This window comes from Pholcus phalangioides, unplaced genomic scaffold (genome assembly GCF_987345545.1).
Source record: "Pholcus phalangioides strain wild (caught in Gottingen) unplaced genomic scaffold, Ppha-v1.0 ptg000042l_1, whole genome shotgun sequence".
Taxonomy (NCBI): domain Eukaryota; kingdom Metazoa; phylum Arthropoda; class Arachnida; order Araneae; family Pholcidae; genus Pholcus; species Pholcus phalangioides.
The window spans coordinates 20,363,128-20,385,092 of NW_028301628.1; the positions used below are offsets into that span (position 1 = coordinate 20,363,128).

At 39.9% G+C, this 21,965-nt stretch overlaps 1 long non-coding RNA gene across 1 annotated transcript in view; it reads right to left on the reverse strand.

The window, feature by feature from the left end:
- LOC149064624 (uncharacterized) overlaps nt 1-21,755 on the reverse strand; it is a 25,644-nt gene extending 3,889 nt beyond the window's left edge. The window contains exons 1-3 of the long non-coding RNA XR_016195745.1: nt 21,599-21,755; nt 7,708-7,879; nt 1,245-1,337 (exon numbers count right to left, since the gene is read on the reverse strand). This is a non-coding gene — a long non-coding RNA (uncharacterized LOC149064624). The remainder of the gene's footprint in view (nt 1-1,244; nt 1,338-7,707; nt 7,880-21,598) is intronic.
- Nucleotides 21,756-21,965: the final 210 nt, after the last annotated feature.

Consider the following 21,965-nt stretch of genomic DNA (forward strand, 5'->3'; position numbering starts at 1 on the left):
TGATCGTGGAACTGAAGATGGTTTGCAATGCCTTTCAGCTTTAAAGTGCAAATTCGAGTGTTTCCGTTTAAAAAAAAAAGTCACTGGAAGCAGCAGAAATTACTGTAGTCGATTGTCATTGTTTTAAATCCCGATGTTTCGTGAAAAAAATTTTCATTCCGGGAATAAAAGGCGCATGTCCGCCGAATTACGAATGTTAGTTTAGAAACTTTGCCGAATAACGAGCGTTAAATTGTCAATATCGCCAAACAACGAGTGTCAGATCGCCAGATAATGAGTGCTGAATCGCCAAACTTCAAGTTGATTCTTCCGAAATTCTCTCCCATTTTGCAACAATTTCTTTCCAAGTATAAAAAAATTATAATTTTTTTTAGCTCATTTGAAGTGCTGCTGTTCACGGCAGCAAATAGTGCCCTCAGTAAGCAAAAATCATCTTAAATAGACGGGTGCAAAAAATTTTATGACAGCCGCTCTTTCAAACAAGGTGTCAAAAGCCTAAAACACCAAAAGCAAAAATCAAGCTGACGAAAAGATGTTTGATAACAAAAGATCAGTGCAGTTTTATTTTGAAAAGGGTTGAGGGTTAACGAAAATATTCTTGTTAATTTCACTGCTCCAATTTATAAATATCTGCTCCGAATCCCATATTTTGCTGCTCTAAAATTGCTCCAAATCCTGAATTTTGCTGCTCCGAAATGGACTTAGTCACTTCCCACCCCTGAATTTGTCATTTTCACCATTAAATAATCGATAACGCAATTTTTTGTAAACACCTCAAAATATCGCCAAGTTGGAACGCTTGGCGACAGCTCCGATAATGCGAAACTGGAAATATGAAGACGTCACGCGAATTTTCCAGATTATTCTAGAAAGCTGCTGTTGCCTTTATAAGGTGGCTCTGCCTGAAGAGGTTATTGTAAAATTTTATTCTGAAGACGGGAGATCGCTCTCTGTTGGTCACGTTCCGTCAAGAGATCTCTGCTTGTAAATACCTGTTCTGGTATAAATCTGTGACAACGTGCAAATTGTTTCATCCTCTGCTCATTTCAAGGACTTGTTAGAGACAGACATTATCAGAACAGTATTTTCAGTTGCGCACACACACTTAGACAATTTGAGTTTGTGCACATACGGCGCATGTGTACCTAAGGTCTTAATTTGAAAGAACCACCATTTAAAAATGAGACACTGGTGCGAAGAGGATACAGAATAGGGCCTATTTATGAATATATTGACATACTTACTGTTTCATTCTCCCATGCTAGTAAATGGACTCCTCGATCTTTCTGTGAATGCTTCCGTCAGACTTCAGCGCATTCTGGTAATCAACGAACCGCCTGCAAAAATGACAATTTATAAGACCAACAAGAAAGAGTGCAAAAGTGTCATCTCCAAAAAATTATGATAAAAAAGCGAATTCATCTCGCCCAGAAATACATAAAAACAAAAAATTAGCGGCGGAGTTCAATTATTAAAGCCGCAAAAAATTATTAAAAATTACAACAGTTGGCTACTGGCGATATCTATAAAATTTTTCTTTTCACTTTAATTCCCCTTTTTGTTTTCTGTTGAATACTAAGCGAGGGAGAGAAAATAATATAAAAAAAAAGCGATGGGAGACAAAATAGTATGATGCAGGAGTTCTCAAACTGCGCCGCGGCTCCCTGGTGCGCCTCCAACCTTTGCCAGGGGCTCCGCGGTCGGAAAGGTTTGAGAACCACTGGCGTAATGTATAAGCAAAAAAAAATTTAATTTATAGCGCGCTTTCTTCCAGAAACCAGTTATTTCTCTCCCATGATTCCTCCAGGGTGTTTAATTGGGACGTTGATTAAGTGCTCGCGAGTACGAAATTGGACGGGAGCATCGAGCATTCGGGGTGCACCACGGTGCTCGCGAGATGCCTTGTGTACGTGCTGTACCTGATCATGTGTTTGAATGACCACCAACACTAAGGGTTGTGGAATTTTTTGTCACTCTTGGCATCTATTGGCATTCAAAATATTAATATTTGAAATTTTTTTGAGTGGTCCATAATAATTCCGCCGGATATTTTTAAATTTTTGTGCATATTGTAATGAGTAGAATTAGTGGTAATTTTTTCGAAACTTTTTGAGGATGATACCTTTAGATCCTTGTAAACTCAAACCGAGACACGACGAACATGCATTTTTTCCCCCGTAAACAACAGGAATTACTTGGATAGTGTGTCTGCTGTTGATACGCAATGAAAGAGGTATCGTTCGCTATCGCTACGTATTTTTATGCAATTTAAAAAAAAATTGTTAACGAAAAGAAGTTTTATTTGTGTGTGTATGAGTGAAACATATATATATAGCATTGAAATCCTTACTTGCATTGGCGTACGCAAGGGGGGGGGGGGGGGTTCTCACCCTCCTCGAGCCAAGATTGTAGTATTATTTTGCAGGATATCCCCCTCGAGAAAATTCTGCGTATGCCTATGCTTGCTTACTTGTATTAATTTTATATTTATAATTAATTTCATATTTATACAGAATAAAATATTTAATTTTACATTTTGAATTTTCATCAATCCTACATTTTCTATAGCTTTTGCAGGAGTGGGAACTCTGCGCCAATTGCGCCGCAGTGGGCCAAAATTAACATCTTGTGCCATCCTGCTCCAATAGTGTATTTTCGTATTTTTCTGCGCCAAATAGCGAATTTTGCTTCAGTATGAGCGGAATTTCGGAAAGGACGGCAAAAATTGTTTGTTCTTGCTTGCCGCGAAACGATTCTTTCCGAGCTTCATTCCTCTGTGTACTTAAACTATCGGCCCCCATCGATCTTTCCATCGCGAAACCCGGATAATATCCGTGAGCGTGATACAGAAGATGGTCTGCAATGGTTTTTCAGCTTTAAAGCGAAATGTGAGTTTCCGTTTTCCAAAAAAAGAAAAAGTCGTCGCTGGAAGCAGTAGAAATTACTGTAGTTGATCGTCATTGCATCAATTCCCGATGTTTCGTGAAAAAATTTTTTCATGAAAAGAGCATGTCCGCCTAATTACGAATGCTAATTTAGAAACTAATAAAGAACTGAATAACCAGTGTTAAATCGCCAATGTTGCAAAATAACGGGTGTTAAATCGCCAAACACCGTGGTGATTCTTCCGAAATTCTCTCCCATTTTGCAACAATTTCTTTCCGGGTATAAAAAGAAATTGAAAACTTAGAAAATTTTTCGGTCATTTGAACTGCCGCTGTTCCAGACAGCAAATAGTGCCCTCCATAAGCAAAAATCATCTTAAACAGACGTGTGAAAAATTTTATGACAGCCGCTCTTTCAAACAATGTGTGAAAAGCCTGAAACAACATAAACAAAAAACAAGCTGATGAACAGATGTTTGATAACAAAAGACAGTGCAGTTGTTTTAGCCGCTGTTCCAGACAGCAAATAGTGCCCTCCATAAGCAAAAATCATCTTAAACAGACGTGTGAAAAATTTTATGACAGCCGCTCTTTCAAACAATGTGTGAAAAGCCTGAAACAACATAAACAAAAAACAAGCTGATGAACAGATGTTTGATAACAAAAGACAGTGCAGTTGTTTTATTTTGAAAAGGGGTGGGGGTTAATGGAAATATTCTTGGAAGTTAATCTCGCTGCTCCAATTTATAAATATATGCTCCGAATCCTGAATTTTGCTGCTCCGAAATGGACTTTGTCACTTCTCACCCCGATTTTTTGAATAATATGGTTCTTCAAAGAAATAATTCTAGAACAAATAAGTTTCATAATCGGTTTCAAATTTTTTATCAATTCTGAATTCCGTCAGTTTAACTTACCCCTTAACGCACAGGGATGAGACATCTCAGCCTTGTGTAGACAAGAAATTCATTCGAGCTCATTCTTCCTTTCGAGACTCCTCATTTTTGGTAATCCCCCTTGTAAACAAAAATAATTTTTTCCCCTCCCTACGGTTTGTCAAGTACAAGAAAGGTTGGCTCGGAGAGGAACACAAATACAGTCAAACCTCTTTAGTGCGTCACTCGGTTAAAACGTCACTCCGCTTAACGGGTCACTTTTTGGAAGTCCCAATTGTCCTCAGGCAAGAATTGGCACAGCTATGGCTTACTCCGTTTAACGAGTCACTCCGCTTACTAAATAATATTTTTGCACTCCCAAGAGTGACTCATTAACGAGGTTTGACTGTATATGTAAATGTGATTTCTCTCTCTATTCTGCATGGAAAAAGACGGACATGGAATTATATTCTGCTCGGGAACAATGCAGAACCTTCCTTGGGGGGCGGGGAGGAATGGAGCTTTTTCTTAATTGATTGAAAAAAAAAATCGAATTTTTTTTTTATCGAGTTTATGAGTGCCGGGGTGGAGGTACCCCCCTCGGGAAAATTTCTGGATTCCCAAAGTTGTCACGTCTGAATACGCTGATATGCATTTGATTTACGATAGCGGGTTGTCGTCGCTGCGGCAGACATCAAAAGCACACCTGGTATCTTCGAACGCGTCCGGGAATCATTTTTACGTCGTTGTAGACTGTGCAATGTCAGCGGCCACCACTTCCAACAACTCTTGTAATAATTAATCAAAATCTTTTAGTAGTTATTATTGTACTTTTTATCGTTCCAGCGTGACATCGAAACCTGCATGCGTTTTTCGCGATTTTCACCCTCTCAACGTGGTTTGCGACACCATCTTCCATCGCAATTTTTGTTCCTCTTGATGTCTACTAGCAACCCTCTGAGTTTGTCGGTCCATTAACAGAACACCCTGTATATGCGTGCAGTATGAATAATAGGAAAAGCCAGAGTATATATTTCTCTTCCTCGGTTGTTTTTTTATTGTTCTTGGAGTTGAGAGAAATATTATTTTGTGGAGCTGCGCGCACACAAAATGAAATTTATATATATATATATATATATATTCCGTATAGATTTATTTTCGATTTTTCTCAAAATAACGAAATCTGTATGTGCTGCTTCTACTCAGGGAATTGTGGTGTGTATGAAGCTCATTCTGCGCGTCGTTTTAAATGGCGTAAAATAATTCTACAGAGTACATGCAGTATGCAATCCGAGCAATTGTTTTTTTTTTCTTTGCTCATGTATAGAAAAGTATAGTTTATAGAAAAGAATAAAAAAAGTGATAGAAATTATAGAGAAGATTATTTGTGTGCGATAACGTACGATCGTTGTATCGATCTATATGTTGTGCGCCCAGAGGAATGTAATTTCCTACTGGGCAATGCTGGATACGTCAAAAAGAATGTATTTCATTGTATTTTTTGTAGGAAGAAAGAACGCGGTAGAGTCGATAAGACGCCTTCCGCCGTCGTTGTTTTCTATCTAATGTCCGGGAGTGGCTCCAGAAATCTTCGGTGCAACGGGAATCATAAAATTCCGAATACATAATTCATAAGCTGTCTGTTTACTTCTCGAAACGATTCCGTCCGTTATCATGGAAATTTCTTTGTTGTTGTTCCTTTGTGTTGAACATCGTGCTGACAGGGTGAGTTCAGGTATATCTGTAGGCACGTTTCTCTCAAAAACATTTTTTTTTTGACGTGAATTCGTCTTTTAAATCGCCTGACGATACTGGGAGCGTTCGCAAAAAGGTCCGTGACAAAATTTTTTAAACTCTCATTTCTCAGGAAGTACCCAACGCAAATCACAAGCAATGGTATCGTCAGATGAGCATTGCCAAGGTGAATTCAATGATATCGCTCCAGTTTCAATATCTCTCTCTTCCCGTCTGGACACCAGGTCCGTTTTCTTGGTTCGTAACAAATTGTTTTCCGCTATATCTCGAGCAGTTCACAATGAAAATAGACGACATTGGTATCGTTTGTAAGCTATTCCAAAGACAAAGCCGATGACCAGTACCTAACACTCGATTCAAGGCGCAAAAAAAGTATTCGCGTCAGAAATTACGGCCGTGCCTGTGATACAGCGTACCCAATTTTTTTTTTTAGTTTAAGAAAGCTGTATTTGCATCTCTGCGTAGAGAGAGAAAATACCTTTCTCGGCTATTTGTATGGAGTACTCACATTTGAATTTCTTTGAAAAGAGTCTGAACCATTTTTCGAAATTGTTAGGGGCCGTTCAAGTATTACTAAGCAAATTTTTAGTCATTTTTGACCTCCTCCCCCCTTGTCAGCAAAATTTCATTAGCTCTGCCCCTCTGAATCCTAACTCATATTTTCATAAACGGTGGTTGATGACGGAAGCATTATCCAAACCCAACACCCCCCTCGTCATCAAAAGTCAGCAAATCAGAAATTCCCCCCCCCCCCATCGATGATGACGTAATACTTGAACGGCCCCTTACAGATAAAAGTGGAACCCATTTCTCATCCGACAAATCAATTTTGTCACTTCCATAGACGAATTCATTACACTGTTTCTTGAAAATAAATAGGTCTACACGGATACGAAGAATTTGTAGTCTCTTGATTTCGTTCTGATTCGTAGCCCCATGACTTCGCTGTGGGGGGGGGGGGGGTATCAAAATCCGAGAGGCCAGCCAGAGGGTTGAATGTGTCTGAATATAATATTGGGGATTTCCTGTCTTGGACAAAGTTTTAAGCTATTTTTGAGTTAAGAAGTTAGTCATGTAATCAAAATATTGCTCGGTTTGCGGCCCGGTGGAGCCACACCCTTCACGCGCGCTTAAATCCGGGCCTGTCGCAAAGGAATCATCTGGTGATACATCGACCTTGGACCATGTCATAAAAACTCAGAATAACCACCGCAATGTCTTATAAAAAGTTGGTTTGTTTTGTTTTAAACAGTTTTTTCTTCTACTTCTCGTAAACATCTCAAACGACCACGTGGCGAGAGACGAAGATAAGACAGGAAGAGCGCTCAAGGATGGAAGTATCACTCACCAGTTGAGCTTTAAAAATGCTTGAGAGAGACGAGCATCACATTCTCTTATGTTATTCTGGAATAAGAAGAAAAACATCGACCTAATCGACGTCTCTGTCAGGCATTTTCATTGAACAATCGGACCGGTACTCGCTTTTACGGCGATTCGGGTCCCGAAATGTCGATATCCATGCTAACTCAAACGAATTTGCAATGAAAGTGTATTTTTCGGTGAAAAACAGTTTCAAACTGACGCCGGCGCAAAAGTCGAACGAACGAAATGAACACCTCCAAGAGCAGATTCCTTACCAAGTCTGGAAAGCGATCATTATCTCGTCCTCACTTTCACTGAAAATGTGACACTCGGTCAAGCGCCACATTTTTAGATAAGTTATCTCAAGGTGCCGATCGGAATCTTGATCGGATATAAGGTTATGACGTTTTGGTCTTTTTGTTTCCGACTTTTCGGTTAAGAACATCGGTTTTTGGTTCTAGCAAATTTCGTGTCTTTGCACCATCACGTGAAGAAACGTGATTTAAGGGTGGTTGACCTTGTTTGGCTTCGATTACGAATGAAAAATCTGGTATTGATTGACGATCGATGTGTGTGTGACAACGCAGTGCGTATCAAGTATTTCCATTCATTTTAGCGGATTTGAGGAAAATTTTATCGCGCATTTTTCACAATTATTCATAAATAAATGCGGGTGGTAGGTACCTCTAAAATTCCGCAGGGAAAGCGCATGTGTACGAGGTGCATGTACGGGTGCGTAGTAGTATAGGTACCTCTTTTTTCCAGGCTCTTCCAATCTTCGAAGGGTTTTTTTTATTGTTTCTGTCGAAAAATTTCACAAAAGGACTTACCGAACATTCCGCATGCACACTGGACGGCACCTGCCTTTCTCGCATATTCTAGTGCATCGCCTTGCCTCCACGTCTGACGGTGCTGATATCAGCAGAAAAACGATGAATATTGAGCACAAAATGCCGAGTCGACTCATCTCGTTGGATGTTTGGGAAAAAAAATGAAGGTTCTCTGAAAGAGAAATAAAAATAGAGAGGGTCAAGTGTGTTGTCGATAAAATAAACGATACAGTCAACGCTCGCTATAATGACCCCCTTCGTCCCGTCGAAAACGACGTTACATTGGGAGCTTCGTTTATCGAAAGTAGAACATAATATGGGTAGTCGTGCTATGAAAACATTTGGAACTTATTCTACCATTCGTTATAATAGAATGCTTGCTATAACGTGGGATCGTTATAACGAGCGTCAATTATACTGTCAGAAAAGTATTTGCGTGTAATTTTGGGTGCAACAGACCTACAAACGGCACAAATGTAATTCAGTCACTACACTTTAGTTCTGAAATACAGATGGCAGCACTGAAAAATCAGACACAACACTATATACGCACTCAGACTGAGGTACACGCACTTCCACTTCCGGCACAACTCACTAGATAATAAATTGCCCATAAATGGCGATAGACCTGAGTTGTGCTCGGTTTGAAGGAAAGAAAGGTAACATAGGGAGCAAGTGTGTGTTTTAGTAATTCGTGGCCAAGAAGATCAAGTTGGAACAGGACAACGGCTTCAAAATTTGAATAGACTGCAAAGCCATGAATCCATATCTGTGTACTGTATTCGGAAACATTTTAGGTAAACTCACCTACAACAATTCGTTTAGAGACGGAAAATTAACTAACAACTGTTCATCGCCGCGTTAGTTACACTTCATTGGCCAAACTCGAACAAAATAAGCGTAGGAAATAAAATAAAGATAATGTGAACCTAAATACCGTGAATATCAAGGTATGACCAACACCTTTCTATAGCAGAAAACATCCGCGCGAAGCTTTGACGTCTCTGAAGTCGTCTATTTCACCTGTAGCCATTGGATATAGCAGTCAAACGTATGCGAAATCTTTACTTTTTTTTTGTTTTTGCAGTATATCCAATGACTGTAAGTGAAATGGAAAACTTCGGTGACGTCACGAACTTCGCGGGGAGGCTATATGCTATAGAAGGTGTTGATATGATTCGATGGCCACCGGACATCAATGAAATTATTTATGTTGCCCGCAAAGTCTGAGAAGTCACAGACCACTGCAGTAAATCTTTCTAAGGCCGGGATTACACTATAAAAGTTTTGTAAAAGTGCTTTTATAAAACTTGAAGAATCAAACCATTAAACTGATTGGTTGCATTTGCTCGGATGTAACCGATCAGCTTATTGGTTGTATTTTTCAAGTTTTATAAAAGCACTTTTACAAAACTTTTATAGTTTAATCCAGGCTTAAGGTCGGGTCCCATCTCTGTTGCGGAATAATGGTGGGTGACTTCGACTTCCTCTCCGATAATCCTTTGTGCCGCCGCAAAAATTGCTGTTAGCTCCTTCGTCGGCCATCTTGAGCCAACCACCCGTTCAGTTCAACCAACACCTTCTAGAGCAAGCTTTAGAAGGTATTGGTTCAACCCAATTGATCAGTGACGACTTCCGAAAAGAAGGGGGAGGAGAATACCGGCATAAACTAAATGACATGTAAACGGATTGTAGTGAAAATCCCCGTTATTACCGGGAACTTCCCGGGATATTTTGTTATTTATTATATCATGTAAACGGGGCTATAGATTATAGGTTGTTAGTGTTAAACACACGAAGGTGAAAGTAGGGAGATGCTTTTCGACTGAAGCTGTCGGGGTCCTCTTTAATCTTCTGAAAAAAACACAAGGGACAGAGGTTCCATTACAAAAATACAACGTATATTTCATAACCACATGTCGTCCTTAACGACACGAAACATGCCGCTATTACTCATATCCCAGCAAGATAATAACCGTAAATATTGCTCAAAAGTTGTTAGACATTACTCGAAAGACAATAAAATGAGAGTTTTATGGGTGGTTAAGTCAGAGCCATAACTTCAATACTACCAAGTATTTATGGATTGAGTTCAATAGACGAGCCAGAGCCAAGAATTTTATCTGAATTCGATGGTTTTTTCAATAGTGGAAAAAACAATGAAAAGAATATCCATTGACCATGGGACAAGAACATTCGGTCCATGCGAAAGACATGCCAAGCCATGCCATGCTTGGCATGTCAAGACAAGCACTATGCCAAGTCAAGCATAGGTGGAGATGATAGACTTGGAAGCCTGGGGGGGGGGGGGCACGATGATGATGATGTCAATACATATACACATTAGATTAGTCGACTTCACCTTTGACTCTGGGGAGCAATGCACCCCCCCCCCCCGTATATCCGCTCATGATGCCAAGTAGTTTTACAATACAAGATTTCCCAATAAATAGGGTAATTATACTTAATTGTACTTTTTTACGATACCCACGGCATGACCGGATTTTACTATTTGTTTATTAGGTGTTTGCTTTATTGTTTGTTTGTGTCAAAAGACTTTCGATCCCTCATAAAAGTGATTAATTATTTTTTTCTGATTTTAGAAGGTGTAGATAAGTAGTTTTTTTAGTCATAATAGTGTAGTTTGTAGTGAGGTCCAGTGTTTGTATTTCATGTGATAGATTAAATTAAAACTTTCAAATACAAAATTTTTAGATAAATTTATTGATGTCAAACGACTTTTGAGTGCTACTGTAAATTGCTATTGATTTGGTCTTTTTTCTCATAGAACCCATGATTCTACAAATCTCAGTTCAACTCCTTCTAGGAATGATGGCCTCTGACCAATCCTCGGGAAGAGAAGGATTCCAGAATGCAGGTCCCAGTTATCCACAAAATTACTGTTGATTTGTCTTTTTGTCTTTGGGGGTTTCTCAATAATGGTCGTTGACGTTTTAAACGAGACGTTCCGTCCAAGACTGTTTGGATTCCTATCGCCATTCAGTACCGTCTTAACGCAGGGGCCTACCCAGGCAAGCCCCTGGGTCCTAAAAAAAAAAAGAGTTCTGGTAGAAATTTTTGAGACTAGATCAGAATTAAAGGTTTACGCTTGTTTTTTGCCCCTTGGGGCGAGCTGCCAACTGAGAGACTGCCCGTGTTGTCATCAACTCTATGAAGAGACAAACAAGACTGTGCGTGGCTGTGTACAGTGTAGTGCATGTAAATGTAGAGAAGTGGAGTAAGAAAAATTTTGACCACTCCGGGATAGGAAAAACTCAACAACATGTCGGACGTGAAGTCGGTATCTGAAATTGAAAAGCTCAACGTTAGGCGTTCAGGTAATCCGAATAGGCCTTCTTCCACTGACCACTTCTAGCATATTGGTACATGCTTTTCATCATATCAATGTAAATTTTTGAGAGTAAACAGTTGAATTCGCCAGTTAGGGCCTCAGAAAAATAACTTGGCGCAGAGGGCCCATGATGCCAGACTGTCCTGTTGACATGTCGTGACTGAGATTCGAAAAACGAGTGAAATGCGTTTTCAAGGGAGAAAAAGTCTAATCTTTTTATCGGAAAGAAAAGGGATCGGTATTTTCTGAGGGAAATATTTTTATAACTACGAAATTAATTTGCGCAGCGCTTTTCGATGAGGCATCTTTGCCGAAGATTTCGTTCACATTTCGGACGATGTTCAGTAATCTCTGTATAATTTCCCACGCGGCCGATGGAGGAATTCGCTCCTTACCGAAGAAGAATTTCACATTGAAGGGGGGAAAAGTTTCACGAACTCTCTTTGAAAGAAAGTTGGAGAATTCTCTCTCTCTCTCTCTCTACCCGAAATCTTTTTCGGAATTTCTTGAACGTGAAATTTCCTCAGGAATGGATGAATTAGTTTCAGCCTCACCATGACAAGCGGATGTATACGTACATGCCAGAATGAAGGTATCGGTCTCTAAAGAAATATTTCCTCGAGAAATCTTACCTCTAGAAGTTCCTAAACATCGAATCCCATATCCATGACGAGACTTGGGCGCGCGAATGGTGCAATCACAATACTTAAAATACACTGACCACATTAATCAAAAAGAATAGCTTTTCCCTAAACTACAGAAGAATATTTGGCAATGTGGTGAGGACAAATAACACAATTTAAAAAACACCGACATATGTTTTGGCACTTATGGGTGCCGTTATCTAGGTTGAAAAACAAACACGTTCTGTCCCAACGGAAAACGTGGTCAGAATGGTCGTTTTGACCTTAACCCCTCAATAAATTTTGAAATTATATTAACGCCTTTACCAGAGGCAGCTCTTGGATCACGTGACCCGTGCGGCTGCACTGGGCACCACTGTAGAAGGGGTGCCAAATCCAAGTTGAGAGGGCAAAAAAAGCCTTGTCGATCGAAATAACGGGGGGGGGGAGTAAAAAAAATAGGTCATGCACGGACAAAGATGATATTTTTTTTCTCGAGGGTGTGCCAAAAATAGGTCCAGCACTGGTAGAGATATTTCCTCGAACCGCTCCCGCCGTTTACGTATAGGCTTCCGGCAACAAAACGTGCGGTTGGATTAGCGGAGATAAATCTCGAAAACTGGTATCATTGATTACACATTAGAAATGAAGGAAAAAAGATGAGAGGAAAGCATGTTTTTCCGTTCTTTCTTTCTCTCCCAGTTACCCTTTCCCTGTACTATATTATACCATTTTTTCATCGTTAAACCGTAGCGAGGAAGAAAGAAAAGAACAAAAATAAAAAAATAATAATTTTTTACAGGGTTACCAATAAAAAGTCTCGAAGAAAAAGAGCTCGACTTATTTCATCTATTTATAAAGATACGAGACATCTCGTCCGTGATCGTTGAGGGGGTTAAAACCTTCTACTTGGTCGAACCGACTGCTTACTCGAAAAGTTGATTACCGGCATCACCCCACGGAAACGAATCTCATTTTAAACTGTGGGTGCACTATATTTTCCGTCTGCGTTTCATATGCAGGCAGAAATATTTTTGCGGGATGCATAGGAAGACAGTATAATATAGATAAGGTTATAGAATAATGAAATAAATATAAGAATGTTACAAAGTTAGGTTTTATTTTCATCCTCACCCTACCTGTTCTATTTTTCTCTTATAAGAAAGATACATCATAAGTGAGGAAAAAAATCATTAACAGGGTATACAAAAAAAAAAATCAAAAGAAAAAAAATGTGAGGTCGCAACAAAACTTCGGGATGATCAGGAGAGAGGAAAGAAAACAGAATGAACTTGTTTGAATTCATTCCACTGGCGTTTGGACGCAATATTACGTCCTTTGATCTTAAAGTAGTTAAACGCCCAATAGCGCAGACGTTGTAAATAAAATTTGGCGTCTACCGGTAGATCACATTTAGAAAATATCCCACTATGTAAATACACATATTGCGCTATTGGGCGTATAACTACTTTAAGATCAAAGGACGTAATATTGCGTCCAAACGCCAGTGGAATGAATGAATGGTGAAATTGACTGTGTGAGTGACCGTATAAATGAATGACGAAGTGAGTGACTATGTAAGTGACTGAATGAGTGATCAAGTGTGTGACCATATGTATGAGTGACCATCATACTATCATTCATATGTTCATTCATGCGGTCACTCATATGGTTAGCGCAGGAAAAATGTCACAGGGTATATGTCCAACTCACTTGATCACTCATAGGGTTACTCCCTTGGTCGCTCATACCACATTCAACCGTTCACTCATAAAGTCATTCATACGGTCACTCATTCGGACAGGTGAAATGTCAGGGGACAAATGTCCAACTTGATCATTCATACGGTGACTCACTTGGTCACTCATACCATCAATGGTTTGCAAATCTGGCTACCAATATAAATTGGGAGCCATTAATAAAAAAAATGAAATTAAGTTGATCTCCGTCATATATCGATACAGCAGTAAGTTAGGAAAGTTCTGGCTTTCATTCATTCAGCCGTAAGTTGGGAAGTGTGAATGGGGCACAGCCCAACCCAATGTTTTTTAGTTAATTTACATCATGGCCCCCACAACAGTGGGGGTTGACAAGCCCGGGACGATTCCTACCATTTATTTCATTTCACACTGTAAATTGTATGAAATTGTAGTAACGTGCAACTACACGGGGGCTTGTGAAAAGTTTTACCGGAGACCCAGCTGAAGGTCCTAGCCCTGGGGTGTGGGGGGGGGGGGGGCTGCTATAAGATGTGAGAGAAATGATTTACACATTCCAAATAGGAAAGGTCACGTTCAACACCTGGAGGGAGCTACGCTATTTTCTCCAACGCGTTTCGAGCTCGTGATATTTTAGGTGGAACCGCGCGTCTGCTCGCGAAAATAAAGATCTAGTTTCCTACCCACGCCGAAGATCTGAAGCAAAACATATTGCGTTCGCGTTTAACAATTTTTTTTTCACTTTAAACAGAGAAAGAATTCTAGAGCACGGGGAAAAAAAGGTCTCCGCGATTCGCAGCGAGTTCATTTGAATAATGAATGCTTTTCAGGTATTTTGAGGTTTGTTTTGTACGTTCGCTCTTCGCATAAATAAGGTTGAATCCCTTTATAACGAACTCCAACAGAGCAGAGAATTCAATTCGTTAGAAAGGGATTCCGGATTTTTACATTGTTCCTATGTAAACTTATCTGGAGGACTAGAAAAGTTTTCGTTAAAACAAGATTTTCGCTACAGCGGTATTCGTTAAAACGGGATTTGACTGTATGGAATCTTTTGGTGTGGAGCAGGGACTTGTGTGTGTGTGTGTGTTTGATGCAGATCGAAAGGAAAATGGGATCGGAAATTTCGCCTCCGACATTTCATTCCTGGAACGTTTCTTTCTCGTTACATTTCGCCCCCGAAAATTTCGCTCATGACATTTCGCCTGCCCTGAAAGTATGAGTGACCAAGTGATTATGTGAGTGACCAATTAAGTGTGAAATTGACTGTGTGAGTGAGTGAGTGACCGTATAAATGACGAAGTGAGTGACTATGTGAGTGAGTGACTATGTAAGTTGTGTGATCATATGTGTGAGTGACCATCATACTATCATTCATATGTTCATTCATGCGGTCACTCATATGGTTAGCGCAGGCAAAATGTCACAGTCCAACTCACTTGATCACTCATACCACATTCAACCGTTCACTCATTGATACGGTCACTCAAATGTGAAATGTCAGGCGACAAATGTCCAACTTAATCATTCATACGGTGATTCACTTGGTCACTCATACCATCATTCATATGTTCTTTCACACGGTCATTCATACGGTCACTCATTTGGTCAAGGCAGGTGAAATGTCGGGGGTAAATGTCCAACTCACTTTATCACTCATAGGGGGACTCACTTGGCCACTCATACAGTCAGGGCAGGGAAAATGCCAAGGGGTAAATGTCCAACTCGCTTGACTCGGGTTGGGGAGATCGTAACTGCCCAATTCACTTGATTACCGATAGGGTCACTTAACTGTTCACTCATGTGGTCACCCACTGGGTCGCTCACATGGTCTGGGCAGGCGAATTGTCAGGGGCGAAATTTCCAGGAGCCCAGTGTATTGGGGACGAAACGTGCTAGGGGTGAGATGTCGGGGGAAAAGTTTCCGTCAACCGTACGCCCTGTTCAGAGCACACGAGCTTCAAGAAAAGAGGCCTTTGCAGTCTAATGCGCTCACCCAGCAAATGACAGGGCGGGGTTTTGATTCGATTCCCCGCTAGGGCAGTTGAATTTTCTTTCCTGGATTTATCTTCGTATCAGCCAGCTGTTGAAATCGTCATAAATACATATACCAAAAAACAAAACCCCTCAAAAATTTATTTAGCAGTGTTTAACCCCTTTACGTACAGGATTTTGGCAACAAACTTGGACGATGGGATTTTAAATGATGAAATTCGGATGTTTAAGTACCTCTTCCTCCTAACCAGATCATGGCCCACCAGCTCTGTCTCAATGAAGAGAAAAAAAAAGCAGGTGGTCGAAGAAGACCTGGGCCATGCTGGAAAATGTGCCTGTATCTGTTATGAACCTAATGTGAAATTTGTTCCGGTGTAATGCTTGTTCTATGAAGTGCTGCCACGTGCCATCAATTTTTCTAACTGATTGTTAGAAAAATTCTGTAAAGATTGAATAACTTGTACCGTTGTAGGCCTACTGCTCGCTGTGGCGAGACTTTTTAACAGGGAGATCAGCTCTCATTCATGCCTCGAAGTTGAGAATCACAGTAAACCAACTTGAGCCGACCACCACTGTGGTTGTGGTTGGTGGGGTTGGAACCCTGGCCCTCGAGATGCGAGTCCGCCACTCGACCACCACAGCTGCTACGTTGAAATACCGGAAATAAATCTGTGAAAGTGGTATCATTGTTAACACGTAGGAAATGAAGGAAAAATAGATGAAACGCTTTCTTTCTTCATTCTTCAGCTCTGTCAGCGATCCTTTCCCTATGTGTAATACTATTGTTTTTGTTTAGTTCGTCGAACCGTAGCCAGGGAGAAAATAAAAACAAAAGTAACGCACAACAACACAATTAACATTCACAGGGTTACAAGTGAAGAAGGGGGAGAGAGAGATCTCAGATATATATTCATCTTCTCTGGGCCGAGATATTTCCCCCTGTACGTATTAAAGCCGGGTTTACCTAGGAGCAGGTTTCCTGTGCCGCGCGCAACGTGATTAACTCAGCGCGACCCGCCGTCCACCCACCAATTAGAAAAGCAGTGCGACTGTTTTCCTACAAAGCGTAATACGGCTGACGACGGTGCTTTACATCGGGTGTGATTGGCGGACTGCTTCTGGAGGAGTCAAATGCGTCGTGCGCCGCGCGTTTTGCCGATGTTCTCTTCACTTCTCTCTTGTGTGTTTTCTTTCCCTTACCTTCAAACCGGAGCATGCAGACAACAGAGTAGCTGATGCAAAGGCCATATATAGCCTTGTATAATATAGCCGCCCTGATATGATGCGCCACGTTAGGAAAAAACAAACGAGTAGCGTGATTATGTAACACGTTTCCTGCGACGCGTAATTTTCTAGTTCTGTTCACGGCCGCTATGGTGGTCGAGTGGTCATAGTGACGGACCCGGGTTCGAACCCCACCGTCGCCATAGTGGTGGTCGGCTGAAGTTGGTTTTCTGTGGTTCCCAACTTCAAGGCGCAAATGTGAGCCGATCTCCCCGTTAAAAAGTCTCGCCACAGAGAGCAGCAGACCTACAAACAGTACAAATGTAATTCAATCATAACACATCACTCACTTCCCTTCTGGAACATAGATGGCAGCACTGAAAAATCAAACACACCACTACATATGCACTCAGACTGTTAGGTACACACACAGTTACACCTCCGGCACAACTCACTAGGTAGTAAATCGCCCATAGATGGTGATAGACCTGAGTTGTGCTCGGTTTGAAAGAAAGAAAGAAAAGGTTCTGTTCACACACGCGACGCAAAACACCTATTCCTAGGAAAATCCGGCTTAAGAGGTTAAAATTCGACAATATAGTGTTAACGGGTTGGAAGGGAAGCGCGAATTCAATTGATATGGAAAGCAGGGCTGGACAAATCTATTGCCCGACACGTGCGTGCATATGCATATGTTATTGCCAAAGCCCGAAGTGCAGCCAATTTGCGAAGGGGACGGCCAGTTCGCGAAATTGGCCAAGAGTCTTTGACCGGCCATTTCGCGGAGATCCCAAGCCAAAGCTCGATGCAAGACGGCCCGGTAGGAGCAAAATCCATTTGTTTAATCGCCAACGTGTTATACATACGTATGTATAGCAGATGTATTGGATTAGCTCCATGTGACGAGAGAGAAAAAAAGTGAAATTTGAGAGAAAAACTATAAATAATTATATAAACATGTAGTTTTTTTTTCCTGCCAAATTTTAAAGACGAAAAAATGATTACCGCATCGTGACTGCGGTTTGATGGGTTGCCATAACTAACGTGGACGTAATTATCACGAAAAAATACCAAGTTGATGATGATCCTGATTCATATCTTTCGTTATCGGACTTTGGCCAAGGATTGCCGGCCACTTCGCGAACTGGCCGGGTCAGTATTTAACGAAATTGGCTAATTTGTGGCTGGCCCCGTCACGAATTGGCCAGTTTTGGACTTCGGCAGTAACATGCTTATAAAGTTAAACCCTTCTCCGTTTTTTCAATTTTTTTTATCGACGAACGATGCAAGCGACCCACCCACATGCGTGCAATTTAACAGAAACACTTTCTTTGGCTGCCATGATGCAAACCCCACCATCGCCATAGTGGTGGTCGGCTGAAGTTGGTTTTCTGTGGTTCCCAACTTCGAGGCACGAATGCGTGCCGATCTCCCCGTTAAAAAGTCTTGCCACAGAGAGCAACAGGCCTACAACAATACAATTATTCAATCATTACGCTTCACTCATAGTTAGAAAAATTGATGGTAGATGGAAGCGTTACACACAACAAGCATTACACAGAAACAGACTTCACGGCAGGTTCACTACTCATACACACACATTCCAACATGTACCAATTCGTTAGAAATTCCACAGAGGAATATGGATGAGGTGCATGTGTGGTTCAGTAGTTACTAGTAGCCATGATGCAATTGTGTAGTCAATGTTCTTTGATATATTTTTAAAGTCCTAATATCTGGAGTCCGGTGTGGTCATGGGCGCCCCCCCCTCTTATATTCTGTAAACTGGGCTCATAGGCTGGAATATTTGGCGGGTCCCCAGGAAGTGCCATCCTGAAGCATGGACCCACCCAGGCACGGCCGGGGGGGGGGCGCCTCAAGTGCTGAGGGGCCTCATGGAAATTAGATCTAGTTCAAATTTTCGAGAGTAAGCATGTTAATTGGTAAAGCAATAATTTCTAGCTAGGTAGTGGGGGGGTGGGGGGTGGGTGCTCAGAAAATCAGAAAAATCAGTTTGTCAGAGGCCAACGATGCTCTTAAGACGGCTTTGTTCCCCGGCCAGCACTTTTTATCCTAAAGTTTCTTGGTTAATTTTACCTCTTAACTCTTTCGGTAAAAATAATAAGATTCATCCTAGTGCGAAAACGTCCCGGTTTTCGACCAATAAATGCACTATTCAGAAAAAAATACAGCAGTTTTTGTCCCGTTTTTTCTCCGTTAATAGAAGATTCAAAATAAAATCAAATTGTTTTTAAGGAAAAAAGAAATGAAGATGGAAGCGGAGAGAGAGAGAGAGAGTATTGCGGAAAGGGGGGGGGGATGGTACGCTTTTTCGTATCGATAATTATTGTACGTAAGAGAAATGTACATAAGTATTGTTTTAACGCTTTGGCCTCTGCTCTGTCACCTATTGAATAAAAAAAGTATCTATCTATATACACTTTATATAACATTGATTTTCTGTATGTCTGTGTGTGCATATTCTCTATAAAAATCTGCAATTTTAGATCGATCGTCACCAAATTTTGCATATATACCAAATGGGACCCGACTTGAACGATAGGCTACTTTAAAATTTCGTCAAATGGCCCAAATGGGAGAAAAACTATCGGGCAATAATGGTTTTGGACCTCAAGAATCACTTTCGGAACGTTTACTTTGGTTACCGTGGTTCCTAGCAATGCGTTTGAGATACGCATATGCCTTTATAATGGTTTGTCACTTCTTTATACTATATATGTACATAACGCTGCCAGTATATATGTATAATAGGTTATACTTTTATAATAGTTTGCCACATTTTGAATACTCTCAGTAATGAGGCTTTTTGAATAGACGTCATAATCATCATCAGCATCGCTTTGAGGGCCAGGAAAAGGGTTATTCTCATATTAATCAGTGTTAAAATTGCGAGATTTTACTACAGAAATGCAGAAATTTGGTGGGGTTATCCACCATATCAATAATTTTAAAAATTGTATAGAATTCTAGGTTTTTGAAATATTGAGTTCGCTTAGAAGCCCAGGAGATTAAATATGAAGTAATTAGCCGGACCTACTTTTGAGTTGGATATCCATGCAATAACATTGATTTGTACTCTTTATTTATATCTTCGCAAGCATGAAAATTAATGTCTCCGTATTGTCTTTTAATATTCAACTGCATAAATTCATATGGGTTAAGATATTTTAAAATGAATTATGGGCCGTAAAAAGTACATCGAAAAAATTCCACAGCTTTAATTAAGCATTTGGAAGTTGAAACAGGCAGATGGATAACCTGAAGTTCAAGGTGGGGGAATCGAAATACCTAGCACCCCTTAAAAAAGGGGGAAAACTGTATTCATTTCTACGTTTCTTCAATTGTAGTTTCATACCACACGTTTCTCATTTTCACGTTGCGCGTCGGTTCGGTTCAAAACCAACAAACATCTTTATTTCAATAATTATAACAGGTAGTTTTGTTTTTATTCAATAGGTGACAGCAGAGTCTCTAACTTAACGTTGTTTTCCCGTATTTATTATAGCAAAAAACAAATATGATATATAATTAGTCAGAAGGTCGGGAAATTTTTCCTCCTAAAATATTGTTTTCTCGCCGGTTCGAAAACTATTTCTCCCATTCATGCCGGTTCACGAAAATTTTCACTTAATTTTAGTGGCCTGCAATGAGAAAAAGAATGAAGAACACTGAACTAAGCTGTATACAAGGCCCAGGAATTATAACCAATAGGTAATTTTAGCCATTGTCTCGCAATTCGTCACTATAATGCCCTCTGGAGAAATTTTTTCAAGACGTCTCCCGGTTTTTATCAGGATTTGTCCCAGTTTCTCAGGTGCATGATCTGGTCATTTTATTCCAGGCCAGCACCTGCCCAAGCCCGTCGTACCGTAAATTAGCTAGGATTCTTTCTATAAGAGTTGAATTGCAACTTGACTTCTTTTCCGACGCCAACAGAAAATCGTAATTAGCAGTGTGACAAATGTTAGGTTTTTAATTTGTGATCACATTACTCTCAAATTTTAGCGTTTCTTTCAAAAATTTCGATTATAATTATTATTTAATTCGATTTCACTTTCGATATTTTTAATGAATAAATCAATTTGTTTTCAAAATTTTTCAAGCGGGTAAGTTAAGACCAGTGATAACATTTTTGGGCATGTAAAATACTGTGATTCGGGCATCTATTATTTTACTTTACATGCCCGTTTCGTGCACGTTATTTAAGAAAGGAGTAGTTTCAGAATTTAAGGAGAAAATAATTTTAGAATTTAGGGAACAAATAGTTTCAGAATTTAAGGAAGAAATAGTTTCAGAATTTAGGGAAGAAATAGTTTCAGAATTTAAGAAAAGAATTGTTTCAGAATTTAAGAAAAGAATTGTTTCAGAATTTAAGAAAAGAATTGTTTCAGAGTTTTAGAAAGTAATTGTGATAACTGATGAGAATTTATAATTCCAAGACTCTTTCTTCAGGTTTAGTTACCAGGCTAAGTATGTCGCATTGCACTATAATGAGGTCTGGAAAACGAATGTATTTACATTTAAACTTGCGGCGATGTTACAACCCTACTAATTTCTTTTCCTCATTTACTGTTTGTATTCCTGCAAAAAATTTTTTTTATGCAATCGCCTCCATGTAAATGATGTCACTTTATTATATAAAAAAAAAATTCGTTGGAGAGAGAAATAACTTTTCAACACGTAGGGAATTAACGGAAGTGTATAATTTTATCATGTATAGTATGCACGATAAAATGTATGCAGCCGAAACAAAGGAAAAATCGAGTCAAAATCGTGAATAACGAAATAGAAGAAAATGTAGAAAAATCTAGAAAGAAAGATCAGTATATGTATATATATATATATATATATGTATGTATATATTAGCGTGAAAAATAAATTAATTTGCAAATTGAGATTATCATATTTTTTTTTTTTTTTTTGGCATTTAATGCATAATATTATTAAATGGCACTCACCGGAATGACAGCTCTTGTTGTAATTATGTGTGTCGTTCGTCTCGGATATGATGATGATGATGGTGGTGGTGGTGGCGGCTCCAAAGTGTTATTGTGTGTTCGAAACAGCGAGCAAGCGAGAGCGAGAATAATACACAGGCAGCTTTTCGACGAATTTCGTTTTCTTTGGCCTGATATATCTCTTTTTTTCTTCAGCTGATAAATATGACATCACGTTCATTCGAAGCGCCACCTCATGAACGTTCAAACCATAGCTTTATAATTTCCGGGCTCCGTCTATCTTAGAACACCAACGCAAATAACGGCTTCTAATTAATTGCCAAGTCTTCAATTTTAAAGCGGATCTTGTATTTACCGACCACCGGCC